At 31.2% G+C, this 7,572-nt stretch overlaps 1 long non-coding RNA gene across 3 annotated transcripts in view; it reads left to right on the top strand.

The window, feature by feature from the left end:
- LOC108190658 (uncharacterized) overlaps window positions 1–7,572 on the top strand; it is a 51,940-nt gene that overhangs the window by 18,670 nt on the left and 25,698 nt on the right. The gene's annotated exons all lie outside the window — the stretch shown is intronic.

The raw sequence follows: 7,572 nt of genomic DNA, 5'->3' as shown, positions 1-7,572 counted from the left end.
ATGAGCCTAACAACAATATATACCTAAATTCAAAATTACAATGTGCATTTATGCATTACATGCTGCAAAACATCTTCTAGTAATGAGATATAATATAATGAATTATAATAGTATAGTAATAGGCTTTGGCACCGTGTTTTAGTTCATAGATTGAACCAAACATACTAAACATACATACGCGCTGTAGATCACCTATATCATAATATATTAGGAATGCTATTATACACATTACACATATATGCCATTTTATATATATATAGCTGTGATACAACGATGCTATTTTTTACTTTCAAACTTTAGGAATTAAAAAAAAAGTTTATATCCAAAAAATTACAAAAAAAAAAAAGTATTAAAAAAAAAAGAAACAACCACAAAAAATACACAATACAGTCAATAAAAAAGTTTTTTAAAAACCTATCCAAACATTTATAGTGCTTCTATATCAGGAGCAGTACTTAATGTATAAATTAATGTGGGATCACTTTTAAATGCCTTCTGGAACCTTTTCATTTTAGCTTTACTATATTTACATTTGATGTACAATAGGCTCTAAAATAAGTTATTTAAACATTATCTGTGAACATAAAAAATTATGAGCCAAAATATTTGCTTGACCACATAACTTACTACATGATTCTGAATTACAAGATGATGGACATCATCATAATAATAGTATTCATCATCATCATCATCATCATCATTCAAATCATTTTTAAAATGTGACCCAAATACTTTACTTTATTCACCAAATAGGCGAATAGAATAGAACATCACAGATGACTGATCAGCCCTTGTCCATCAGGATCTTATCAGGTTATACTTATTTCAATGTTAATTACTGGATTTTATTCTCACAAAAAAGATCTGTTGATTTGTGTCTTATTTGATTGGTTGGGCCAGTGGCTCCTTGGTTTTTATTGTAGCCTAGTTTCACAACATTTTATTTTTTTATATTTTTATTATTATTATTATTATTATTATTATTATTATTATTATTGGGAATATACACAATTACAGAATTTCGACAAGTATGTAAAGATCCTCCACATTTTATTTGTGCATACAAAATTAAACAGGATATTTCTTTCTATGATTATTAAATATGAGTATTTAATCGACCTTTTTCCACAACAATGTTATGACGTGTTTATCGGTCATCATAATCTTAAATTCTTAATTTTTTCATATGTAGATTTTTTTGAAAAAGCCTATACACATTTTTATGCATTCAAGTTTGTATTATATCATCTTTGCGTCAAATTACAAAAAAAAAATTAATTACCGCTTGTGCAAGGCATTTCAAATGCAGCATCTATAGGGCGGGACGGTAAATTTGACATTATTCTCTCGATCCTCTAGCTACCGTCATCAGTCTTGTACTATTGTTTTCTTTATTCTGAAAGTCTTGATAACACCATCGTAGAATTTTTCTTTGATTATTTCGGCAAATAGATTTGTGAAAAATATTTGTTGTACTTTCCCATTCAATGTGCTCTATGTTTATCTAACTGTGATGACTTCTGCTGCTGACAAACCTGGAATTGTGAAAAGGTCTAATATAGGTACTTAGTGTACATATGTAAAACATTGTCTAAAGTGACAGATTTTTTTTTATTACAGAAGGAAAAGAAAGAGAAAAATATATATACATAAACACAAACAAAATAAGTAAAAGTTTATATAAAATAAAATAATACCCCATACGCCACCCACCAAATGTTTCCGTCTGTTGGTGTACACCAATTGGAGAGGCCACTAGAAAACACGCATAGGATCTGTCAATAGATATAATTTAACTTTAACCAATATCCCCATCAAATGACTTTGTTCAACCTCTCCTCTCCAAGTACCTTATGAATGGTTTCCATATTTTAGAGAAAGTTTGTGTTTCTTATTTTGTACATGATACCGTATTCTTTCTAAACAAAGTGTTTTTGTGAGTTCACTGAGCCACAAGTTGAAAGAGGGAGGAGATTTATCTTTCCAGAGCGTTAGAAAATACGTGTTTGGCTGTCAAAAGGCCATGTCTCATAACTTTCTTACACAAACAAGCCCCCGGTTTCACAGACAAAGTTTAAGGCTAGTCCTCAACTAATATGCAAGTAGGCTGATTCAAATTAAGCACACTTGGACTGATTGATCTTAAAATATTTAATTGCCTTTGTTTTGTCTCAAGATGTACAGTAAACAAGAAATGATGTTTCTAAGGCAATCTTTTTCAAATGACTCAAATGACTCAATTAAAATGCATTTCAAGGCAAATAAATTTTTAAAGGCACATTTCACCCATAATTATAGCGCTGTCATCATTTGTTCTGAAGGTTCTATTGTCACCTTTATGTTGTCCCAAATGTTGGCTTTCTTCTGCTTAACACAATGGGCAATATTTTTAAGCATGTTTTGACTGTTCATGTGAATACAGTTAAAGTTAACGGGTTTCAAAGCAACATTTAACATTGATGAATGAAAATAAATAATAATAAATTATATATATATATATATATATATATATATATATATATATATATATATATATATATATATATATATATATATATATATATATATATATATATATATATATATATACAGTTGAAGTCAGAATTATTAGCCCCGTTTTGATTTTTTTCTTCTTTTTTAAATATTTCCCAAATGAAGTTTGACAGAGCAAGGAAATTTTCACAGTGTTTCTGATAATATTTTTTCTTCTAGAAAAAGTCTTATTTGTTTTATTTTGGCTAGAATAAAAGCAGTTTTGAATTTTTTAAAAAGTATTTTTGGGACAAAATTATTAGCCCCTTTAAGCTAGTTTTTTTTCCGAGAGTCTACAGAACAAACCATCGTTATACAATAACTTAACTAATTACCCTAACCTGCCTAGTTCACCTTATTAACCTAGTTAAGCCTTTAAATGTCACTTTAAGCTGTATAGAAGTGTCTTAAAAATATCAAGTAAAATATTATTTACTGTCATCATGACAAAGATAAAATAAATCAGTTATTAGAAATAGGTTTTTAAAACTATTATGCTTAGAAATGTGCTGAAACAATCTGCCCTCCATTAAACAGAAATTAGGGAAAAAAATAAACAGCAGCGCTAATAATTCAGGGGGGCTAATAATTCTGACTTCAACTGTATATATATATATATATATATATATATATTACACAGTTGAAGTCAGAATTATTAGCCCCCCTTTGATTTTGATTTTTTTTTTTTTTATATTTCCCAAATGATGTTTAACAGAACAAGGACATTTTCACAGTATGTCTGATGTTTTTTTCCTGGGAAAGTCTTATTTGTTTTATTTTGGCTAGAATAAAAGCAGTTTTAAATTTTTTAAAAGCCATTTTAAGGACACAATTATTAGCCCCTTTAAGCTATATTTTTTTCTGATAGTCTGCAGAACAAATCATCGTTATACAATATCTTGCCTAATTACCCTAACCTGCCTTGTTACCCTAATTAACCTAGTTAAGCCTATAAATGTCACTAAGCTGTATAGAAGTGTTTTGAAAAATATCTAGTCAAATATTATTTACTGTCATCATGGCAAAGATAAATGAAATCAGTTATTATAGATACGTTTTTAAAACTATTATGTTCAGAAATGTGTTGAAAATAGAAATTGGGGGAAAAAATAAACAGGGTGCCAATAATTTAGGGGGGCTAATAATTCTGACTTCAACAGTGGTCAAGCATGCTCTGTAGTCAAGTTGAATAAAGTTAAAGTTGAATTATCGTGTAGAATTTTTTTTCTATAAAATATATTGTGAATAAAATTTGGGCACATTACAAATTCCATGTTGTCATTATCACATGACCTACCAGCATGAATTGTGTTGCTTAACTTGCTTTAAGATATTGTCTCCTGTGGCCCCATGGGATAGTGAAGTGTCCTTTGAATGCACACTTCAGAATCTCAAAGGAAGTTGTAGGCGATGTAGGTAATTCTGGTGTTTCTTGTCAGTTTTTCAGGTTTTTTTTTTTTTAAGATTTAGTTTTGCATTTTTGCTTTATTAGATAGGACATTAATCAGACAGGAAGTGAAGTGGGCGAGAGAGAGAGAGAGAGAGCGAGAGCGAGAGCGAGAGAAAGGGATATATCCTCAAGCAGAGATTCGAACTCAGGAGCTAGTATTTCAAATTTAGTTATTTATTTTTTTACTAAGTCAGACATACTTGCATAAATTTTTTCACATACAATACAGACTTTGACAATTATCATGTTTTCACTGTCACATGACATTCAGTGTCTGTTGCATTCCTCCACAGCTCTTCACAAATCCTTTCCTGTGGCCTCATGGGATAGGAAAATGTCCAAAAATCACACTTCAGATTCAGAATCTAACTGTAGGTCGTAGGACAACTTGCCAGTTTTCTCCATTTGGGCTCTTTTTAATACTATAATTTCAGATTTATTACTTTGTTCAAATGCGGTTTTTAACCTCTTAAACACATTCTCAGAAATGAAAGTACAAAGCTGTCACTGGCACAGTACTTTTCAAGAGCTATACATTTGTACGTAAATGATCCATATTGGCTACATATTAGTACCTAAAAAGTACAAACCAATGTGCACCTGTTAGTTAAAAAGTGCCAATAGCACTAACATTCCAGCGGTTAGTGCGTCGACATATACAGTAGTCAACATTTAAATTGGATACATTTTTTTTTTCTAAATGTTTTTTCTAATATATTGTTTTAAAACAACAAGGGGTGTTGTTCAGTAGATTTATTGTGATTTTGATTAATAGTTTTGCACCACTTCAAATGTTTACTACTGCACAACAACGTTCCGGGTGTTTTGAGTTCCAATTACAGCTTGTGGACCTTTCCCAATCCCACCCTCCTCTCTCTTCCACTTAGTTCCCTGTTATCCTACTGTCCTTACTCTGAAAAACATAAACATCATTTACTGCCCAATAAAAAAAAAGAAAATCACAGTATTTCCACAGTTTCTTCACAGTTTTTGCAACAGACGCCGATAGTTGTATGTAAAATAAAACATGCAATATGTCTGACTTCATTTCAAAAAACTTGAAAAACTGTCAAGAAATACCAGAACGACCTATATAGCCTAAAACTTCCATTCAGATTTTGAAGTGTGCATTTAAATGGACCTTATACTATAATGACAACATGGCATTCGTAATCTGCCCACATTTTTTCACATTACCCATACTATTATACAGCATACACCTTTTTTTTTAAATGATCATTCATTTTCAGTTTTAAATGTAGTAATTAATAATATTGTATGTGACTTCTGATTGAAATCTTTTTCAAAAACCTTATTCTTTTACAGACTAAACACTAAGTCAAAAAGTAAAATTCAAATTAAATCCTGCACTATCCTACATTCAAAACATAACTTAAGATACCATGTCAGTGTTTTTATTTATTTACAACAAAAGGTCAGTGCTTTTAAATGTTGCTTTGAAACCCATTAATTTTCACTGTATAAACAGTAACAGTCAAAACATATCCTTCGTTGTGTTCCACAGTAGAAAGTCAATGTTTGGAACAAGATGAAAGTGACAATGGAACTTTCAGGACAAATGATGAGATATATATGTAGACCCCTCACAAATCTTTTAAATTCATATTTTTAATAGAAAGCTGTACGATATTATATTTTTGCATATGCATTAGATTAGTCAGTACTGAAGCCAAATCTGGAGCTTGTCAAACAAAATAACTTACAATAGTAGTACACCCAAATTTGACTGTTAGAGAAAAATATTAAATACAAATTTTAAAAAGAGGAAAAATTAAGAGATGCAAAAAATTTAAAAATATTATTTTAATAAAAATATCTGTTTAATAAATCTGTTTTGTTTAAATGCACCAAAATAATGTTCAACAGAGCAAGGAAAATTTTCACAGTATGTCTGATAATATTTTTTTCTGCTGGAGAAAGTCTTATTTATTTTATTTCTGCTAGAATAAAAGCAGTTTTTATTTTTTAAATCTATTTTAAGGTCAGTTATTAGCCCCTTTAATCTCTCTCTTTTTTTTTTTGCTAGTCCACAGAACAAACCATCATTATACAATATCTTGCCTAATTACCCTAACCTGTCTAGTAAACCTAATTAGTTAAGACTTACCTAAAAGTTAAGCATTTAAAGGTAACTTTAAGCTTTATAGACGTGTCCTAAAACATCTAGTCAAATATTATGTACTGTCATCGTGGCAAAGATAAAATAAATCAGTTATTAGAAATGAGTTCTTAAAACTATTATGTTTAGAAATGTGTTGAAAAAAAAAATTCTCTCCGTAAAACAGAAATTGAGGAAAAAAAATAAACAGAGGGGCTAATAATTCAGGGGGACTAATGATTCTGATTGCAACTGTCTATATATACACATATATATATATATATATATATATATATATATATATATATATATATATATATAATAAAAATATTTGTTTTATTATATTTATACAACAGTTCTGTCTGGCCGTGCAATATTTTGCCAGTAACATCACACAAAGGCCTCTTCACCCTTCACTGTGTATTACTCCGCCCACATACAGCCAGTAACAAGCAGAGACACTACAGTTTGACAAATATTACTGTTGTTAGAAAACAAAATGTACTTTTGAGGCTTTTTTTAGTCGAGAATGTAGTTGTTTAAATTGCAACTATGCAGTTTATTTGTAAGAATAGTGCCTATTTTATAATATTTACTATTTCTGAGAGACAGCTTGCCGGCAGCCAAAGACGGTTTTCCTGAGCGCGAATAAGAAGCTGGAAAACAGAACCCTTGAGATGTAAGCACGCATGTATGGGAGCTCAGTTCAGTTCACCGAGCTTTGAGGAAAAGTATGATGATTACTCTACTGCTGTATCATTATTTTATTTAAAAAATGTAACATTTTATTTTGCGACGGGTGTTTGAGTATCTTTTTCTTTTGCTTTTGCCTACTTGTTGTTGACTGGCATGTTTGTAGTCTGCAGCACTTGGGAGAAACGCATAAAGGCCAATATGAAGAGCAAAATAGTTTCTGTCTCCTTTTTTTATTCCATAAAGTCTCCGGGTAAACGCTGGGACACCTGGCACCCGTCACAATACCGATGGCAACAGAGAAACACTGTAGACTGTAATAGATTGTAGGGGGAAATCTCTGTAGACGGATGGCATTTCATGTCACCTTCAGCCTTATAAATTTTAAAATGTGAGAAAAGTTCAGCTGTTTTGTCATCACCTTAAGGGGGTCACACACAAGAAGCGCTGCTTCACATTACGCTATAGAGAATCATTCAAATACCAACTTTAAAGTGACGTTGGTGAATTGGTAACGGCTTCTGCTGTTCTGACGTCAGCTGCAGATGTGAATGAATGGCGGAAAAAAGTAGTTGCTAATACAAAAGGGTTTTAGACTCCATGTTTGATTTTCTTTTTTATATACAATATTGTGCCGTCAAACTGTTGAATAAACGCAATATCACACGAGTAGCGGTGTGATATGGCTCTATATCAGCACTGGTGGGGCGCTATGGCACTCGGCGTGCGGCCTTGTGCCAACACACGTCTCCCACCAGTGCTGATATATAGCCGTATC

The sequence above is a fragment of the Danio rerio genome, chromosome 7, assembly GCF_049306965.1.
Source record: "Danio rerio strain Tuebingen ecotype United States chromosome 7, GRCz12tu, whole genome shotgun sequence".
Lineage (NCBI taxonomy): Eukaryota > Metazoa > Chordata > Actinopteri > Cypriniformes > Danionidae > Danio > Danio rerio.
The sequence above is the reverse complement of the archived record's forward strand: the minus strand, read 5'-3'. Positions and strand labels throughout refer to the sequence as shown.